Genomic DNA, 21,278 nt, shown 5'->3' with positions numbered 1-21,278 from the left:
TTTAACTTAGATAAATAGCTCTTATGTGCTCAATCAACTAAATCAGCTTTAGTTTGGTTTGGTCTATTTGAATATAGCAAAGCACTGCCGAACTACGAGTGTTCAGCGACTTTAGCGCTCTGCCATTGGTGGGCCTACTAAATCAACTAAATCAGGTAAATAACGTATACCAATTCAAAGCATGAGAGATAGCGTGAAATTTATTTCGTTTTTCCTCTAAAACAATGATAATTATTAGAAGATTAAACATCAATTTGTTTTTCGTTCAGTCTCATTCCTCTTGCACAACATTTTTGTCCTTTTAATTAATTATTAAACATCACTTTCGTCATGCTTACCCCAAATAATGTTCGTCTGTAAAATCACAATTTTTTTTAAAGTAGCATATTTTTTAAACTTCCTATAGAGTGAGGCCATGTATTTTTCCATTTTGTTCCATTTTATTAATAGTCAGTTTGCCTTGTATGATGTAAGCAATGTAATTTACCTTTTTATCTTTTTAACTATATTTTATTAAACATCACTTTCTTCGCACAATTCAGTAGCTAAATCGCAAAATATTTAAAAACAACATATCGTAGAGTTCGCGACATTGCGTGAAGTGTCGCCTTACATTTTATTATGCATCCTTATACTATCATACCTTTCTACATATCCCTTATATTACTTCTTTGAAAATAATACATGGAGATAAAATTTATTTCTTTGAAAATAATACATGGAGATAAAATTTATTTCTCTGAAAATAATGCACGGAGATAAAATTTATTTCTTTGAAAATAATACATGGATATAAAATTTATTTCTTTGAAAATAATACATGGACATAAAATTTATTTCTTTGAAAATAATACATGGAGATAGAATTTATTTCTTTGAAAATAATACACGGAGATAAAATTTATTTCTTTGAAAATAATACATGGAGATAAAATTTATTTCTTTGAAAATAATACATGGAGATAAAATTTATTTCTTTGAAAATAATACATGGAGATAAAATTTATTTCTTTGAAAATAATACATGGAGATAAAATTTATTTCTTTGAAAATAATACATGGAGATAAAATTTATTTCTCTGAAAATAATACATGGAGATAAAATTTATTTCTTTGAAAATAATACATGGAGATAAAATTTATTTCTTTGAAAATAATACATGGAGATAAAATTTATTTCTTTGAAAATAATACATGGAGATAAAATTTATTTCTTTGAAAATAATACATGGAGATAAAATTTATATCTTTGAAAATAATACACGGAGACAAAATTTATTTCTTTGAAAATAATACATGGAGATAAAATTTCGTGGCAACATCGCTTCATTTCAAAAGAAAGTTGTACGGGTAAAAGTTGACAATCATATATTCTAATGCTAATAAAAATAAAAATAATGCAAATTTTTACCCAATGTGTGTTTATACTCTTCGATACAGTGTTACATGTTGCCATAAATGTTTTTCATTCTTTTGTCAACTATTATATCAGTGTTCCATTTCCTTAGTAAGATGACTTACACAACGTTGTCTCAAAAATGTCTCAAATGGAAAAATCGTCTGGGAAATTAGTTTCGAAATGGAATTTTGCGTTAGTTCACTATAAACGGTGTGTAACGTTTCAGATTAATATCACCAAATATTATGACCTCGAATTATTTTTAGAGAAATTAAAGAAAGAATAATCTGTAATTGTAAAACAATGACTGTACCTAGAGCCATCGAATTCTGTACACCATAATGCTCTACCCGAATATGTGCACTTGGAAGCCTAATGTTGAATTTAGAATTTGTTTTATTATTTATTTAATATTTTGTAATATATTTATCAATTTTTGGTTAAAAAATTCAACAATCTGAAAGCGAACAGTGGCAACATTGTACAAAATAAAATATTTTTATATCAAGGCTCTCTGTCGGAAATTCTAAAGTTACATTGTTTTAAAATATTTTGTTATTTCGCTGTTGAATAGAATTTTATGTGGCATAAATGCGAAGAACGTGATATTTAATAAATACAGTTATCACATAAAATGTTGATAATAAAGAGATGAAAAGAATATTTATTAGCCATCTTATTAAGAAAACTGAATATTCATATGATAAACTGAGAAACACTGATAAAAACATAGAAACGTATGACAACACTTAATACAGCAACGAGAATTCGAAACATGTACTGCTACACTCCACAGCATCTAAAAATTGTGTGATTTTGTTGTTGAAGTGTATGTGGCGTCAGTGCGAAGAAAACGATTCTTAAGAATAAAGTTAGAAAGACAAAAAATAAGGGATAGCAGGAGTAAACGCAGATTTGTAGACTGTGAGCTTATCGAGTGCTTAAAAAACCTTAACAAACTCTTTCCGGCGATCGTTTAAACTCTTGAGTTTTTTTTTTTTTTTTTTTTTTTTTTTTTTTTTTTTTTTTCCATTATTAACTTTCTATCTTTTTCAAACATCATTTCCTTTCTACGCTACATAAATTTCAACAGCAAAATCGCAAAATATTCAAAAACAGCATAACTGTAGGATTCCCGATAGAGTGCTATGTGTGTAGAGTCACTAGGTTATCTTTTAAAGCAGTAGCGATGGAAAATGAGCAACGCTTTCTCCGGGAATCAAACCACGGACCTTTGGAATACGTGCCCAGCATGCAGACCACTACACCACGAAGGTACGCTAAGAAGACGAAATAAATACCTTATATACTCCTCCTTTTAAAGGGCGACTGGGGATTAGGGAACAAAATCGCCAAATCCTGGTGTCGGAGAATCGTCATCCACCACATTTTTTAGCTCGGTCGCCATTTGTAGAATCATTAGGTTATCTTTCAAAGCAGGAGTCGTGAAAAATGAGCAACGCCTTCGCCAGGAATCGAACCACGGACCTCTGGAATACGCGCCCAGCGTGCAGACCACTACACCCCGAAGGCACGCTAAGAAGGCGTTAGAAATACCTTATATGTGTTGCCAAATACTTTTTTTTGTAATCGCTATATTGGTTATTTAAAAATAATGCATGATCACAATATTTGATGCAACATACCTTTATTTGAAAAATGATACAAACACAAAAGTGACGACGACAAATCAGGGAGGTTCGAGGCCTACAGCGCCTCTAGCGTTAATAAAAATATTTAAAAAAAACTTAGGACTTTCAAGACATTGGTAGTTCCCAAGTTATTTGCCACAACTAAAAAAACAAGCATGGCACCTATATAAAAAAAACCATGGCAGTACATGACACTCTATTGGGAATTCTGAAGCTATGCTGTTTTTAAATATTTTGTGATTTTTTTCTTTAATTACACGTGGAGTAAAAGCGAAGAACGTGATATATAAAAAAATAGAGTTACACAAAAAAAAGTTAATAATAAAATAACAAAAATAAAACGTGCGAGTTTTTTTACTAAAATTATTGAACATTTATGTAATAAACTGAGAGAAAGGCCTAAAAAAAATTTAAAATGTATGCCAACATTTACCAGTGTATCAGGAATTTAAACATACGCTGCTTTTAAAATGTTTTGATTTCTCTGTTGAATTTTATGTAGTATTATAGTACAGAAAGCGATGCTTAATAATAAAGCTAAAAGGACAAAATATTGCGTTAGCCAAAAAAGTGCCAAAAAAATGTTGTGTTAGCAGAGTATGAATCGAAGAACAGATTGTTAATTTGCGAGCTCAGCTGGAGTACGTAGAACCTTAACAAAACTTTTGGCGTAACGTTAAATACTGAGTCCTTCAAGATTTTGTTTCTTTCATGCCAGATTATTCAGCTTTTCAGATTATTTTTATTATTATTTTCTAGTTTTCTTTTTCCCGTGGTCCAAGGACTAGTGTTCCTTTTCACTTGCTTTGGAAACATGAATGGTCCTCAATAGGAGCAGGAAGCTTACTCAAGCTACTATGTTCAAGAATGTGTGAAGTAGACAATACAAGCAGGAAGGGTATACGAAACCCTTTATTTTCTATACTTTACAGGAATTTCCGAAACTTCGGAATACAGAGACCAACCACTTGTGGTCTGAACGTAAGAATATAAAAACTACTAACTAAAACTCTAACTAAAACCTAACTTTGAATTAGTATACAAATACCTAGCACTAAGACTGGCCTTTATTTAAAGAAAGGTACGTATATAGTACGCCGAGCTGCTGAAACTACGATACGTCTGCAATTATCAAGAGGGCTAAACCTCTGGCCTTGAAGGTAACCAGCAACAGAGTGAAAACTCGTAAAACTACAGTGGCAAGCGGCTTGCTTCCAATAACTCCTTCCTCTCTCTTGCTTGGCAAAAATCCACAACTTAAGTACATGGCGTTAGCAAGTTAATTTGCATAAATAAGTTAAAGCGTTTAATTCTGTCCGGAAGTAGAAAATAAGAAGTGATAGTACAGTTTTAAAATAAAATAAACGTTAGTAAAGCTTAGGATCCTTACAACGTATATACAAAGTTTCAAGAAAATATGTCCAACAGACACTATATAGGACTACCTAGGATCACTTTAATTGTAACCACCCGTTATTATGATTGCAGAACATCCTTGCGTCCTAGTGAATGCTACCCGTGCATTTCTCACAAGAAAATCCCTTCGTGATCTAATGATAACACACTCGGCGCCTATTCAAGAGGTCGAGGTTTGAGTCCTGGTGAGGGCATTGCTCATCTTTCGCGTTTCCTACTTCTAAAATCTTAATAATTCTACAGTGGCGCCCGAATTGAAAAGGTGCTGGATGACGATTCTTCATCACCAGGATTTGGCAATCGGATCTCCTAATGCCCAGTTGCTCTAAGAGGCGAAAAGGGGGAGTATGTAAGGTATTTTATCCCCGCTTTCTCCATTCCTTCGTGGTGTGACGGTCGCACACTCGGCGCGCATTTGAGGGATCCGGGTTCGAGTCCCAGCGAGGGCATTGCTCATTTTTCGTGTTTGCTAGTTTAAAATTCCTAATGACTCTACAGTATTTTCCTGACGCTGAGAATTTCTAAATAAGGCAGTTCTCATAATTCACTGCCTTAAAAAAACATAAAAAAACATAAGCATCAATGAATAAAAGAAAAAAATAAACAAAGGTCTCAAATTCCGATTTGTAGATAATACTTTTCAAATATAATACATCAGAAATTGATAAAATAAATAACATCTCAGAATATTAAAAGCGATTTACGAAATGCTCTCCTTCCAACAAATCTTTCCGAACTGAATATTTCTATTTATTAAAGCTATTTTGAAATTCTTTCCTTTCCGTTCGTAAATTATCTTCTAAGAAAGGGATAAAAGTGGAGAAAATAACGTCGGGTATTTTTACAACGTTTCCGTTTAAAACCGGAAATGTTCCAGAATTTACATAGATATGGAAAAAGCTGCTTGTAGAAAGATATTTTTCTCCCTTAAGTTTCATCTAGCCATTGAAAGTTCCGCTTTTGTTTGCACTGAGTCCAGTGAGGTATGAAATTCTTTAAATCTTGAATAAAAGTTAGAGCGAAAGAGGAATTTTATGTCTTTTTTTTTCCAGTACCTGGACTTATTTTTTGATTCACGAAACAAAGCTGATTCTGATCGATAAGAGAAATCTATCTGATGCTTATTTCTGCAAGTCGCTGATACTTTTGTTTTCAGATATCGTAAAGTATGTACAACTAGAATGGATTGATAAACATGTTTCAAGGATTTAAAATCATTTAAAGAAAAAGTATCTAAATCTGTGGTTAGATTTTTAATAAATTAGAGCTCTTTATTACATTAATGTGCATAGTATATTATTATAGCGGATTCTTTGAGTTAACCTTTATAAACTGTGAGAGATAAACTAAAAAGTTTGTAACTGTATTATAAAACTTCCTTGTACGGCTTATTAAATTATGCACATTTTATGCTGCATTTCATTTAAACTTATTTCCCCCAACTTTAATTAGGGATCTATTTCTCATTCAATCAATTCAGTTCTCACTTCGCGGCAAGGAAATCTCAAAACATCCTCATTAAAAATCGTAAAATACAGAAAAACATAAAACACCAAATACAGTTAAAGAGAGTTAAAAATATATTTTTTGCCTCAAAGGCCAGAAGGGCTCTTAATTTCGTTTCGGCATTTTGCGTTGAACACTATAAATGTGGGTTCACTTTTCAAACTGTTGCCACCAAATATTACAGCCGTGTATTATGTTTAAAGAAATTAAATAATGAAGAATGCACATAAATGTGTGTATTTTTCTTGCATTGTAATAAAAAGACGGTACCTAGAGCCATCAAATTATGAATAACGTACGTTTCTACCCGCATATGAGCATCTGGAAACCCAAATTTGGAATGTGGAATTTCTTTTATTAATTTCCTATCTTGTAACACTTTAACGAATTTTTGATTAACAAACTCAACAATTTCAAAGCGAGCAATGGCAACACTGTACGGGGGGGAACATTTATTTCCAGTGCGCAATACTGTGTATCGGAAATTCTAAAGATATGCTCATTTTAAAATTATTTTGCACTATTAGTGTTGAACTTAATTTTATGGTTTAAGTGAAAAGAACATGATATTTAATAAATAAAGGTAACCCACAAAACATTAAAAAAGACGCTCCTTTGGGAGTAAAATCTTAACGTTTTCAGATTTTATTTTTTAGAATTAAAATTAGAATTCCTAGGCAAAAATAAGAAATTCGGGCACCGAGCAGGAAGACGTATTTTTCGGTATACCAAACGTAAAGTCTTCTTTTGGTCTCACTAAGCAAAAAGACACTGAAGTTGGTGCACAAACTGCTTTAATTCACTATTCTACTAAGAGTTTCAAATATAAGCAAATGGCGGCTTCGTTAGGCTTAGCCAGACTTAAAAAACTTTTAAATTATGGATAATTCTACAGTTATTGCATATATACATTAACTGCCACATAAGAACATAATTCAATCACATTTAAAGCCCAAAAAATGCATCATTTACCAAAAAATAAGAATAAAATTTCTGAGCTTACCTACTCGGGTAACAGTGTGGGTATACATATATATATATATCTTCATGTTATAACAGTTCCTATTTGAAAACTTCAACGTTCTGAGGCTACTCGTTTTTGAGTTTTACAAGACTTATAGAGATGTACGTACGAACGTACGTGTGTACTTTCGTACAGGCGTCATGAAAAAAATCTCTTCGAATCCATTTAAATCCATTTCACAATTTGTTTTGGGAAAAAGAATCCTCTATTCTGTCCGTATGTTTAGATGTAACGCAAAAACGTCTTTTAAGTGGAATTGAGAGCGATCAAAATGATATTTTTGTTAAAAAACGATACCCGAAATTTTTCGCGATTACAACTGTTTACTTCGTACAAGGAAGTAAAAATGGCAATCCTCACAGTCGGATAAATATATAAATAACCCAAGCAAAAACAAAACAAAGATAATGCACGTGTGAGAAATGCGATAGCTCACGAAAATCGCTCCCTGAAAAACATTTGAAGCAAAGGCTGAATATAGATACATGATTTTCAATAACTATTGAGCTAGCTGACCGTTGCTCACATTCCTTAATTTATAAGACTGATCAAGAGAGAGTATGCATTTCCGGAAAATTCGAGAAAAAGCTGCCCTAGATCATCACAAATGTGACATCTCGAAACTTCAAAGTGTGACCAGTTTGTCGGCATAAATTGTCGCCAAGATGTAGCGGAAGAGTTAAAAGTTATATTCTCCTTTTTTTCCGCATGATTTCGTGGTATAACTGAAAGCGCGCTCGACGCGTGTTTGGGAAGTCCATAGTTCTAATCCATTGCAGGGAGGGCATTGTACTACAAAATGGTGGACGAACTAAAAAAATGGTGGTCGGTAATACGTACCCACCGGAATTTGGTGAATTTGGTGTATTTGGTGATCTCCTATTGCCTGGTCACTCTTTAATTTGTTGGTGTGTTGGTGTGTATTTAATTATGGCAAAGCACGCTAGGGCTATCTGCCTAAGGGGAGGGATGCCTTTCGTGGAGGACTTTCTAAGGGAAACTGGCTCGTATACACGTTACACATGGGGAAAACCACGAAAACGCCCATGCAGCCAGCCCGTTCGCGGGATTAGAACCTCGGACCGAACTACCAGTGTTCAGCGTCTTTACTGCTCGGCCGCTGGTGGGCAGGTCACTCTTTAAAGGAGGAACGTATATTTTCTCCCTCCTTTAAGAATGCTTTCAAAGTGTATCTAGAAGCAGGCTCAGTGCGTATTCGGGAGTTTCGGAGTTCAAATCTTGTAGATGTATATCTCGGAGACAATTTTCGAATGTTCGAATCTCGGAGACAATTATATGTTCGAACAATATGTCGGAACAATATATGTTCGAATCTCGGAGACAATTTTCACTATCCTGCATCAATAAGTCTAAAGACTATGCAGGGTTTTTACCGTATCTCCTGTTTTAATTGGGCTATCTTTACCATTCGAACATCAATCGATTCAGAATTAAAATATCTCCAACACAGTATATGACATAAACACGTACAAACATAAGTGGCCACAAAAATCGTGTGCTTATATTTTATGTACAAACATAATTGGCCACAAAAATTGTGTGCTTATATTTTATGTACAAACATAAGTGGCCACAAAAGTATGACATAAACACGTACAAACATAAGTGGCCACAAAAATTGTGTGCTTATATTTTATGTACAAACACACTTGGCCACAAAAATTGTGTGCTTATATTTTATGTACAAACATAAGTGGCCACAAAAATTGTGTGCTTATATTTTATGTATTTTATTTATATTTATAAGCAAAATAAATATAAATAAAATACATAAAATGTAAGCAAAATAAATATAAATAAAATACATAAAATATAAGCACACAGTTATCGCACAAAGTACAAGAAATAAATGCAAAAAATACATAGCTATAACGAAAAGATCCAGTAAATAAATTACAAAAAATTAATAGAAATAATTACATAAATGAATAACAGTATTTATAATTTGGAAACAGTAGAAATGTTAATGAGTCGGTAACGATGCGTAGGTACTCTTATCTCCACAGAACACGATTCTGTAAACTACCATCAACAATCTATGCTCTTGAAAACTTAGTCTTTCAAGTAATACACACCAAAAATAATTCCAGTTAAGAATGACTTCGAAGAAAATTGGATATTCTACATATGATGATTACCGTTTGGCTGGATTTCATTATTTAATGGGCATTAATTTCACGTATTATTCTTCTAAGCTGTGCCCTAAATAACCCCCAGAAAAGGATTTCACTTATTGCTTTGAAATCAGCGCTTTCAAAATTGTCTTGATTCATCAAATACCTACTCTTCATATGACGATTTTAGTTGTACTGGATTAAGCTATATAATGAAGATTTAGCACAAATGTATTATTATCCACTTTCTACCCTAAATGCCACTCCCCAGGAGAAAGAATTCAGTTGGTGTGTCAAACCTACAACAACAGTTTAGTGGTGTCAAAACTGTCTTGGTTCATCCACCGTAAGGTCCATCATTTCGATAATATTTGTGGTAAGAGAAATTCAAATGCTCATACTCCAACTCAAAGTCTGCATCATTTTTTCTCGTTTAGAGATTTTTTTCCCCTCCTCAAACAAAAATGGTAAAAGAAAATAAATAAATAGTAGATCAAGTTCATTACGCAGCGTAAACGAAATGGACACCTTGAAAGTTTTACAGAAACAAGTGTTTTAATAGCATGGCTGAAATACTTATACGACGAGAAGAGTATGGCTAAGTGCCACTATTCTACAGGCGACACTTTTGTAATACGACACATTTCGATGCTATGGTCAGCTTCCTCTGAAATACTTCTCGGCATGTTTAAGCCAGCAGACTAAGCATATCTTGCGTTGTGTTGTTTAAGATCCTTCTAAACGATTAGGAGATTTAAGATTCAAAGAGAGTATGTTTATTCCCTTTCCCTCTGAGGAATGGGAGGTTGTTGACATAAGAATACCAGAAGTAGACACGAGGGTGCTGAATCTAAACTACTAAGTAACCAGCATGCCAGAGCCAAGCTCTGATTTGTTGAACGATCAAAGCAGATTTTCATCTATACTGCGTTCTGAAATAAAGTTAAACTGACTGACTGATAACTTATAGCCAGAATACCACTGAGATCAGTAGTTTATCTGGCTCAATCAAATTTATGCCGGATGGGCACAATAACATAGAACTATCTTCACATAATGTCCGCAGTAAGGAGGAGAAAGACGGATAAAGAATAGGAAGACCAGCAACGCAAGAGCTCACTAGCAAGTAACCGGCCCGGTAAAGGCGTGACTAAGTGGGAGTCATAAAATGAGTGTAGAATGTGAATAAAACTAGTGAATTTAAGAAATACACAATACAATAAATGAGTAAGATACAAAATTAAGAATGCTAATAAACACATTGGGTACATTATTTACAGGTGGGCACTTGGTGGGAAAGTTCCGGTCCCTGATAAGGTGGGCCGCAGGTGGGCGCAGTTTGGCGTCCTCATTCAATAAAAATGTATGTAATGTATAAAATGTATTCAATAAAAATGTATGTAAGTTATGTAACAGCAACAAAATTTGTACTTTGCTTTTGCATATTTTAAGAGACCGTTAAGCTTTCTCTATCTACCTAATTACCGTCTATACTTCCGGGCCGGTATTAAGAACTCATATGTAATCCTGACGTCACAAAAGCAAACAAAAGGAATACTTCTTGCGTTACTGAATAGCATTACTTTGAGCCTGGTTTAAATCCAGGTGAAGAGGCTGAGTGCGGGACATTTTAAAGTTCTGTATGCAATTTAAATATGTGCCAGGTTACTGTAGAAAATATTGCAAGAAGGCATTCTTTACCGTCAGGTCAATAGCCACCGCTATAAAGTTTTAAGAAAACAGCTTTGAAAAAAAACTCTATGATTGATCTATCTACTTAATTACCGTTTATACTTCCGGGCCGGTATTAAGAACTCATATGTAATCCTGACGTCACAAAAGCAAACGAAAGGAATACTTCTTGCGTTACTGAATAGCATTACTTTGATCCTGGTTTAAATCCAGGTGAAGAGGCTGAGTGCGGGACATTTTAAAGTTCTGTATGCAATTTAAATATGTGCCAGGTTACTGTAGAAAATATTGCAAGAAGGTATTCTTTACCGTCAGGTCAATAGCCACCGCTATAAAGTTTTAAGAAAATAGCTTTGAAAAAAACTCTATGATTGATCTATCTACTTAATTACCGTTTATACTTCCGGGCCGGTATTAAGAACTCATATGTAATCCTGACGTCACAAAAGCAAACGAAAGGAATACTTCTTGCGTTACTGAATAGCATTACTTTGATCCTGGTTTAAATCCAGGTGAAGAGGCTGAGTGCGGGACATTTTAAAGTTCTGTATGCAATTTAAATATGTGCCAGGTTACTGTAGAAAATATTGCAAGAAGGTATTCTTTACCGTCAGGTCAATAGCCACCGCTATAACGCTTTAAAAAAACAGGCTTGAAAAAAAAACTGTATGCTCGATGTGGCAATTCAACGTCATTCCTAACATATATTTTTTAAATTTAGTTCTAAGCAAAAGTACTTGGGAAAACAAAATAATCCTGCGAAAACAAACCGAGGATTAGTAAATCCTGCGCATTTCGAAACGACCGAAAGTAAACAAAGTAGCTTTGTACCCAAATGCATTAGAAGACGAATTTGATATGAAAGATACTTGGTTTCGAAATCTCAAATGTTTGTTTGCGTATTTCTTTGCTGACTGCAAAATAGAAAAACATCAATACACTAAAAAATACTCGTACATTATCATTTAAAAAATTTAAATAGGAAGACGCAGATAGATTGCAACGTATTCATTTTCGTCGTTATCGAGATTTTTGGTTCACTCTATAGCTTAGGCAAGTGAGTTAAAAAGGGAAGACGCATATTGTGCGTCATTACAAGCGTTTACATTCGTTAAACTATTTCAATAAATATTTCACACAACATTGCTAAGAACTATCTTTTAATTTTACAGGGGTTGTTTCTTTGCGCTGATATGTAATGCTGTTTATAATTTGGAAAAAATACAAAAGTCTTATGCTGAGCCAATTAGCAATAGCTTATTTTTATCGCGCAGGTAAGATTTAGTTCGTTTTTAAAATCTATCCCAGATATTATCTTTAGAAGTACAAACATCAAAATTGCTTTAAAACTAGCCTACTGCTCGGAACTTTAAAATAAAATGCAAGTGTAACAAAATGAAATCAGAGGAGAAAATATAATCCGAATGTAATCAAATACAAAATGAGTGCAAAATGAGCTGAAATCAAAAGCAAACAAATGTAAAGTAAATCGAATTCTCGTTGAAAACATCAAATCCTATCAAAATCACACAGCATGAAAAGCATTACTTTTAATCATGAAATTTTAATTCTGCGTGAAAAAAACATGCGATATCTAAGTAAGTCCGTATTTTTAAAACTAATAGAATAATTTAAATAAATTTCAAAGTTGATTTTATCCTAAAAACAATCAATTGCGAAAATTGGTATCTTACTAAAATTAAATCTTTTGCATGGAGTAGGAAATTAAATGTAGAATAATAAATAATCCTAAAATTTATATTGAATGATTTGCTAATATAACATAAAATGTTATGTTTTCTATAGTGTCACATTCCATTCACCTCTGCTGACACTGAAAGATCTGGGCCAAAAGCAGGACCTTATCTTTACAGATGAATTTTCTTATTAAATGAAGGACACAAAGGCAGAAAGGAATTCAAGTAATTTCAATATCATCATTATTCTCGCTAAATTTTAAATTAGGTATATATCTTGATGAAGATAGGTGTAGGAACAACCAGTCTTCTGCTCGATGTTTTTTACTTACTCTAGTTGAGTGCGAATAAAATAAGACTTCCTGTAGGGAATGGTACACAAATTATTCTTTTTGCTTCTGCTGTTACCAAATGAGCAATTTTTGCCAGTTACTACCCGGGACGGTGAAAGAACTAGCCTACTGCTCGGAGATTTTCAGCTGAATTCTTAAGTCCATTAAAAAGAAATAGGCTTCATCTAAGACTTAAGCACAAACCTTCTTCTTGATTCTGCTTTTACCAAATTACCTATTTGGGGTAGTAACTAGCTCAGACCGTTGAAGAAAATGTCTATCACCGGAAGACTTTTACTGTAAATTAGGTACCACTGAAACGAACTAGGCTTCTTCTAGGACTTCAACACGGAATCCTTTTTCTTAGTTCTGGTATGAGATTATTAAATTAGTTATGCCAGTAATCCTCTTCGTCGGTGTAGGAACTTGCCTGCTGTTCGAAGATTTTTGCTGTAGTTCGATGCCAAACAGGCTCCAGTGCTTGATTCTACGCTTACTAAATTAAGTATTTATAGCAACTGCGGCTTCCAGGGTAAACCTTATATACCAATCGAGGATTCTTTCAAAATGCTGTTGGGTACCAATTGAACAGAAACTACGCTTCATATAGGACGCTAACATAGACCCCCCCCTCCTCTTGATTCTACCATTATCAAATTAGCTGTCAATGGCAGTAACAAGCTTCCACTATGAATGAATTCCCCTACTACTCCAAAATGTATACTGCAAGAGGATGCCATCGAACTCAAGTAAGCTTCTTAGGTACTTTTCCTTTCCGTCGGCGCAAATCTCGCCAAGCAGACTTTATTGGCGACAACATGCAGTATACACATAAAAAATGATAGCAAATGTTAGTTTTAAGAATTTTTTATTTTTAAGGCATAAATATTTTAATATCGTTTAAAATTTTGTAAAAAGCCGATAAATAAAGACAATAAATTTGTAAAAAGACATTAATTTAAGAATTTATTATGGTTCAACAAGCTGATGTTCCGGTTCATATCACGTGACCCCAAGTGATCTCATCTCACGTAAACTACGCTACAAAAATCTAATTTTCTCAGTAATTATCTACATTAATTTCAACTTAAATCTTAATTTGGAATACAAGTTTGAATGCAAGAATTATTTCAATTCGTACGAATAGTTTATTCAGAAATTATGTAAAACAGCAATGCTTTACTTCGCTAGTGTATTCTCATTAAAACTGGTGAATTTACCCCTTGACTTTTCTATATTTTCGCCTTCGGGTGAGCGGTGTGATTTCATTCTAATTCACTTAATTACCGCGAATGGCCTTAAAGTATAAAATTGTACTATCTGATAAAAATTCTGTGTAATTGTATGCCAGTATTGAAAGAAACAATCAATCTGATAAGAAATGGCTGCGACTTGTTTTGAAAATGAGGCGTAAAAGGTTACCAGCGAGGATATTCCGTTTGGCATCAGTTGTACCATTATTGGCGACTTTATCGCTTGCGCCGGCAAAACGGAAAAGTACCGCTTCTTTAAATAATAGAAAACATATCATCATCTTGATTCTGCTATTATTAAATGAGTTATTTTTGGCAATAACTAGTTCCAGATATTTCTACTTCAACTAATAAACGGCTGTCATTTTTAATTTAGGTGACTTATTTTACGTTGGCTTTCTGATCCAGTGCACGCTATACAAGCATAAAAAATTTGAACATTAAATCTAGAACCCAGTTTCATTTCCTCATTCAAGACATGCGCACTTCACGGGAAGCTATCTGTGTCAGAAACATTCAAGTCTAAAATAAGAAAATAGAGTTTCGTGAGAGAAGTTACCTAGGATTCTTTGCCTTTCCATTCGTCTAGTTCTTCCATCTATAGTGACAGAGGGTCAATTTAGAGGGAAATTTCTCTTTTAAATGCCATACCTCTGTTCTTGCAATCTCATTTAAAGAATGATGAACAGATCGGTGCCATGATGAGAATTTTAGGTACCATTTCTTTTAACCGAAATGAATGAGTGAATATATTGTACCATTTAAGCATCCAAGTTCCACGTAAGTTATAAAAAATGCCTCAGTTATTTTTGAATTCATTCTTTTGCTATCTGCTTATTTTATTTTATTCCTTTGAGTAGCGGGGCTTTTTAAAGCTGCTCAAAAGACGTGAATTTAAACAGTATTTACTGGATAAATGTGCATAATTACTTATTTCTGTCTTTATTTTCATAAACTCCCATTCATTAAGAGAATATTTATGTCATTAAAAAAAGTAAGAAAGCAAACTATTTTAAACTATAATATATACCAAGTAAGGAAATACCGTTTTTCCTATAAAAATTATTCTCCTCATATTGATCTCATTGAGCGGATCTCTATTATTGTCATTTTTAACATCTTGCTATTACTTTTATTATTTAAATCTATCTCACTATCATTTTTATAGATTGCTATCACTTGTATTATTCAGACAGCAAAATGATGTAATAATGAATGATCGAGTATAATTCGCTTAAATTTTTCTACACCCATTTGCATCTATATTTCTTCATTTTTAGCAATCCTACATTTTATTATTATATCCCTATAACAACTCGATCCCTATAACTATCCTATTAATCCCTATAACAACTCGATCCCTATAACTATCCTATTCATCCTTATAACTATCCTATTAATCCCTATAACAACTCGATCCCTATAACTATCCTATTAATCCCTATAACAACTCGATCCCTATAACTATCCTATTAATCCCTATAACAACTCGATCTTATTTTTGCGTTTTATTGCATTGCATTAAAATTGTGAACAAAAGAAACTCAAAATTTATACGCCTCCTTGTATTTTCATTTTTTTTTTTTTTTTACACAAACGTAAGAAGCACCTTGTGTTCTACATAGTCTTCTTCCTTTACGATAAACCTTACAATAGTTCTCAAACGTGTGTATTCGCTCTAAGCAGAAGTTTATTTTTATCGCAGAAATTTTTATGTCCCGATTAAATCAATTCTCTATATACAGATTATCAGCCATCTCGCAAAGCATCTTTAAATTCTCTAAAGAATAATAACTAACTAAAGAATAATAAATCGCTCCTTCCCAGATCATCTAGAAAGGAGCGAGTTCTGCTGCAGAGAGAACGTAGCAGCATCTCGAAACCCAAATGTTTAATTAACGTTATTGTGCTTATTCTTTGCCTAAGGTCACTTGACGTCCAACTCGCACAGAGTTTATGGACATCGAAATCAAGGACGTCATCGATGAATTATTAAGTACAATTATGATTTTACTCGCAGAAACATACCAGCTCATCATAGGTAACTTAATGGTTGGCCTTTGCTGAAATTTCTCATTAGTGGTATAGGCTGTTCCTCTTTTTGTATCATACTTAATCGGTAACTTTCAAACTTCTCGATTTACTTACAGACAAGTCTATGTGACGAACGTGGAGCTTGGAGCATGTGGGTACATATGGCATGTAGCAGAATGCTGCTTTAACCATAAATCGTGGAAAATGTGCCTTAAGGCGCTGGCGTACTGAGAGGTGGTGTGCAAAAATTAAGGACGAAGTCGGAAAATTAGCATATCAGCTGAACGAAGAGGCAGAGCGGACAGAAAGACCAATCAGGAGATTAAGTAAGGTGATGTACGGTAGCACATACGCAGATATGCAGGTAGATGTAATGGGGGAGTGTTTGAGTAGTATAAAGCATGTTGTCGGTGTAAGATCAGTATTTCTGGCAAAGAGATTGCACGCCGTATAGCAGTTAAAATCACACCGAGTTGCTGCCTCAGCGAGAAATGGCGAATAATCAATCTGTTAGACGACATCTGGATGCTTTTACCCGAGGTCGAATCATTGGGAAGTTGGAGGAAGGCCGCAGTGTGACAAGTGTGGCTGCAGAGTTCGGAATTGCTCACAGCATTGTTTCACGACTTTGGAGACAATTTCAAACTACAGGAACAGCTATCCGGGGTTTTAGTAGTGGTCGTCCACGAGGAACCACACCCGCAGATGACCGGTATATTGCCTTGCAGGCCAGAAGAAACAGGTGGCAGACAGCGGGAGAAATCCCTAGACACATGACACAGGCGACTGGACGACCGATATCGCGTTTTACCGTAGCCAGAAGACTGCACGGGAGTGGTCTGTTTGCACGACGCTCTGTACGGTGTGTACCTCTAACGCCTGCCCATCGGAGAAGGCGTTCTCTGTGGTGCCGGGAACACCGGAATTGGAGAGACAATGAATGGGGACGAGTACACTTTACAGATGAGAGCAGATTCAGTCTGAGTAGCGATTCTCATCGCATACTCATCTGGAGAGAGCGGGGAAGCCGCAATCATCCCTCGAACATCATTGAAAGGGACAGGTATGGAGGTGGCGGTGTTCTCGTTTGGGGAGGCACCATGCTTGGTAGTCGTACAGACCTTCACATCTTCGACGCAGATTCAGTTAACGGGACAAGTTATTGTAACGAAATTCTTCTTCCATATGTGCGTCTTTTTAGAGGCGCTATGGGTCCGCAGTTCATTTTCATGGACGACAATGCACCATGTCATCGCACAGTAGCTGCCGAACAGCTCTTAGAGAGTGAGGATATTGAACGTATGGATTGGCCGCACGATCTCCGGATCTCAATCCCATCAAGCATGTATGAGATTTTCTAGGCAGACGCTTGGCAGCTCGTACCTTACCACCAGTAATGATTCCGGAGCTTCGATTGGCGCTGCAAGACGAATGGGCAGCAATGACTCAACAACTAATTGACACCCTCATTCTCAGCATGGGACAATGAATGACCTGCCTAGCAGTCAGGGGAGATCATATCCCCTATTAAAGACCGGATGTTTCATGCTGGACACCCATCACAGGGATGTTTCGGCCTTCAGTCGCATTGCGCTCCATGCTACTTTTTCAATAAAGCTTCTTTTTATCCCTCTGATTTCTCTTTTAGTAAGTGTTGCTTACATTACTCATGTCCTTACGTATTGGGGATCTTACGGTATTAAATGTGTTGATTTGGAAAGCTTTTGTACAAAGTTATATTGAAAAAATCGTCTCGTCCTTAATTTTTGCACACCAGTGTAAGCGTGTAAAACGCTTCGCCAAGAGGCGAAAAACGATCTACTACTATAAAGTACAAATCATGAAAATAAACGTAAAATTTTGCTGTTCCAGCAGTGTTTCTTCGATGTAAACGTTTGATTTTAACGAAGAATTTACGGAAAGTCTCAAGGCTTTGTAGGATGGAAAACAAAGTTCGTACTTTGACTACATGATGAAGCACTGCCCACGTCTTTTTTTTAAAGTCTTCGATGAATTTCAGCGCGTGATATGTTGAAATCAATGATCAAACTTTGATCACGTGACTATAGTATTACCAACACTAAGCATGCATGCGCAGAAGGCAATGCAACAAACCTAAAATGTGATATCACGGAAATGTGAGCACTTTTTGACTTACCCTGGTATTATAAAACATATTTTCATACACAGCAGTAACTCCTTTAAGGGACACCTCCGAATAAAGAACAGTTCTGACTAAATGGCAACTCTGTTGGTCATGACCGCTTTAAATAGGAACCTTAATGCTTTAAATAGGAACCTCTTATTAAGAACAATGAAAAAAACAGTTTAAAAAATATGATAGAAGTAGAGACAAATAAATAAAAGAAACGATGCTTTTTGTTAGTAATAGCTTGAGTTTCAAAGGCAAGTTTGTGCTCAGTGAAAGATAGTTTCGTGTCAAGGGAATAATAAAATGAAGCGTTGATCCCTCTATTTAGAAAAATGCTTTTCTGTAGGGCAGAAGGGAGCAATACATTGAGAGAAAGCAAATTGTGTTGCTATCAAAAGGATGTTTCACACTCATAGAATTTCAAATTCAATTATTCGTGCTACAGCTTTCAAAAGGGAGGAGCAAACAGTATTAGCAAGTTGTGAAGCAATCCAAGACAGGAGGGGCCAATGGAATAGAAATGGTCGCGAGAAACCTGGAACACCTATGAAGAACAGGGATCTCATAGTGTGAATAGAGTGAAACTTCTAGCATTCTTAGATTTTGCTAGAACTCGAATAAAAGAAGTGAAGTTTTATACTGTAGTAATGTAGTACTGTAATTTGTATTATTTTTATATGCTAGCATCAAAGAGAAAAACATTATCATTAAACCAAAATGTTGCTATAATTCAGAAATTTGGAAGACACAAACCAACAGTATAAACAGAAATAGTCTATAATTCAGAAATTTGGAATACATACAAACCAACGGTATATTTGTCATGTGCTAAAGTACAAGTAGGTCATGTGCTAAAGGCTAGAGAAGAAATAAAATTGTCATGGATTACAAATTGAATGGAAGATGTAAAATATGGACAATGTGACTAAAGTCAAATTTTACAGGAGCAAAAACAATACGTCCTATTCCTCACAAAAATGTCAGAAGACATTTAAATACGATGAATTACATGGATCCTAGTTACATCCATCTCATGACTTTTGGGTTGTTGTCATCTGACATTCTTGTAAACAATGGGATAGTTTTTTCTCTGCTGCTCCTGTAAAATCTGACTTAGTCATATAGCCCCAATTTGCATCCTCTGCTTCAATGCAAATGAACATTCCAAGACTGTAACTGTGAAATTGAAACAGCTGTGTTCAGTTGGTTTTATTCTGCAAGAGGAAATAATATTGCTTTAAGTGGAGTATTATTGCAAGAAAAGGCAAAAGCAGTTTTGGAAAGTCTGGGAATATAGAACTTCAAAGGATAAAATGGTTGGCTAGGGAAAATTTAAACAAAGACATAACATTATTTTTAAGACTTTTTGTGGTGAAGAAATACATTTAGGCGTATAGTTGATAGCAAGTCTGTTATGGCATTGAGTAGATTTGTGAGTGCCAGTACACCAAACACAGCATGCCGGGTTATGGCAGGCACTTTGTGTATGACCATAGCGCTGACAGTTGAAGCACTGTGTAGGCCCTGGTCTCGATTTGTAGGGTACAAGCCTGAAATACATGTCCATAATTGTGCATAGTTGGTATATCTTTTTTCCTTCCGGTGTTTTAGGTACTTCAATATAATATACAGGTAGTGTTTGGATAGCTCCATCGCGGATGTGCTGAAGTTGTCTGCATTTTTTGATTGGAACTTGCTGGGCTACAATTTCTTCTTTAACCTCATCAGCGCTCTGTGATTAGTCCTTTGATAATAAGACGAGTACTTTTGTTGGAGTTAATTAAGAAAGTATGGAAAGGAATTTCCGGTTTTTCAAGCTTGCTCTGAACCTTACGCTAATACACAAAATAATCAGCCATACGAAATTCAGCACCAAGAGGAAGCCAACAATGATAATAGTACTAATTATGATATTAATACTAATGACCAAAATAAACCCAACAAGTATAATCAATTCACAAAGCCCAATAACACTGCAAACAAGATCCCACCACTTGTGATCACTCAACCAAACATCAGCTGGAAAGAGCTGCATAAGGACATAAAAGAAAATCTAACAATCGACAAAATTGAAGGTGAAAACCTTGTAATAAAAACCTTTACATCAGACGACTAGCTACTGTCGAGCTAGTGGCGCCATCTATTGAGTGGTCAGGAAGATTCTTGAATTTATTGGTAGTTTCAATGTTAGTAGTTTGTACTTTATCTGGAGAATTTTGCTTTCCGTGCTTTTTTGATTTAGGTTCATCTCTCCATTCATTTTCTTTCGGTTTGGATGGGGTGCATTTCGGAGATTTTTCATTATTACAATAAAGAAACTTGTCTTTGTTTATTAATGCCTGTAAACCATCAGGATTAAATTGGTGGTTTAGGATCGTGTCCAAAGCATCAAGATCATTTAAGCATATTTGATAAATTCTTTCATCCTCCTCGTTATAATCGGAAGTTTCTTTTTTAGCTTCTAGGTGAGTGATTGCCTGTTTTAATTCCTGACATCTATCGAGTAAATTTAAGATTGAGCCTTTCGGCATATTTTTGAAGTTTACTGGAGAGTTAGTGATTGGAATAACATTATCTGCTATTGGTAAATTTAGCGCAGTATTATGAAGTGCAATTTCATCATCTAATGCGAGAAGTTCTCGCCGTTGTTCAGTGGCCTGGGACAGTTTCATTATGTGCTTTCTTCGCGCTGTGTCTAGTAAGCATGGTAGCTAGGTTATTTCGCGTGGAGTCACCATAACAAGTCAAAGATACTTACACAAAGTCAAGATGAAAATACTGAGAGGATCTTGTTCGAAGAAAAACGCAGTAAATTCACGTAATGCAGGGAACCACGAGGCGAAATGAGCGCTTCCATGGCTGTTCGGCTGACGAGGAGTCAACGGATTTTCACTTTTTCATTTCGTAATTTCTCTCCACATACGAAGTGGAAAAAGATTACATTTTAAAATGATTCTTTTACAGATGTAAACCTTATCAATAGTTC

General features: G+C 34.9%; 1 long non-coding RNA gene across 2 annotated transcripts in view; it reads right to left on the bottom strand.

Moving 5' to 3' along the window:
* The window catches only part of LOC118192248 (uncharacterized), a 134,940-nt gene that overhangs the window by 14,751 nt on the left and 98,911 nt on the right, over positions 1 to 21,278 (bottom strand). Inside the window, exon 1 of one of the 2 annotated variants that reach the window (XR_004758738.2) lies at positions 21,051 to 21,234. The exons of the other annotated variant lie outside the window; for it this stretch is intronic. This is a non-coding gene — a long non-coding RNA (uncharacterized LOC118192248). Of the gene's footprint in view, positions 1 to 21,050; positions 21,235 to 21,278 lie in introns of those variants that run through there. 2 annotated transcript variants of the gene reach the window in all.

This window comes from Stegodyphus dumicola, chromosome 11 (genome assembly GCF_044657685.1).
Source record: "Stegodyphus dumicola isolate Sdum_Otavi_A_Nest chromosome 11, ASM4465768v1".
In the NCBI taxonomy this organism is placed as follows: Eukaryota; Metazoa; Arthropoda; class Arachnida; order Araneae; family Eresidae; genus Stegodyphus; species Stegodyphus dumicola.
This window is presented reverse-complemented; position numbering and strand designations above follow the sequence as displayed.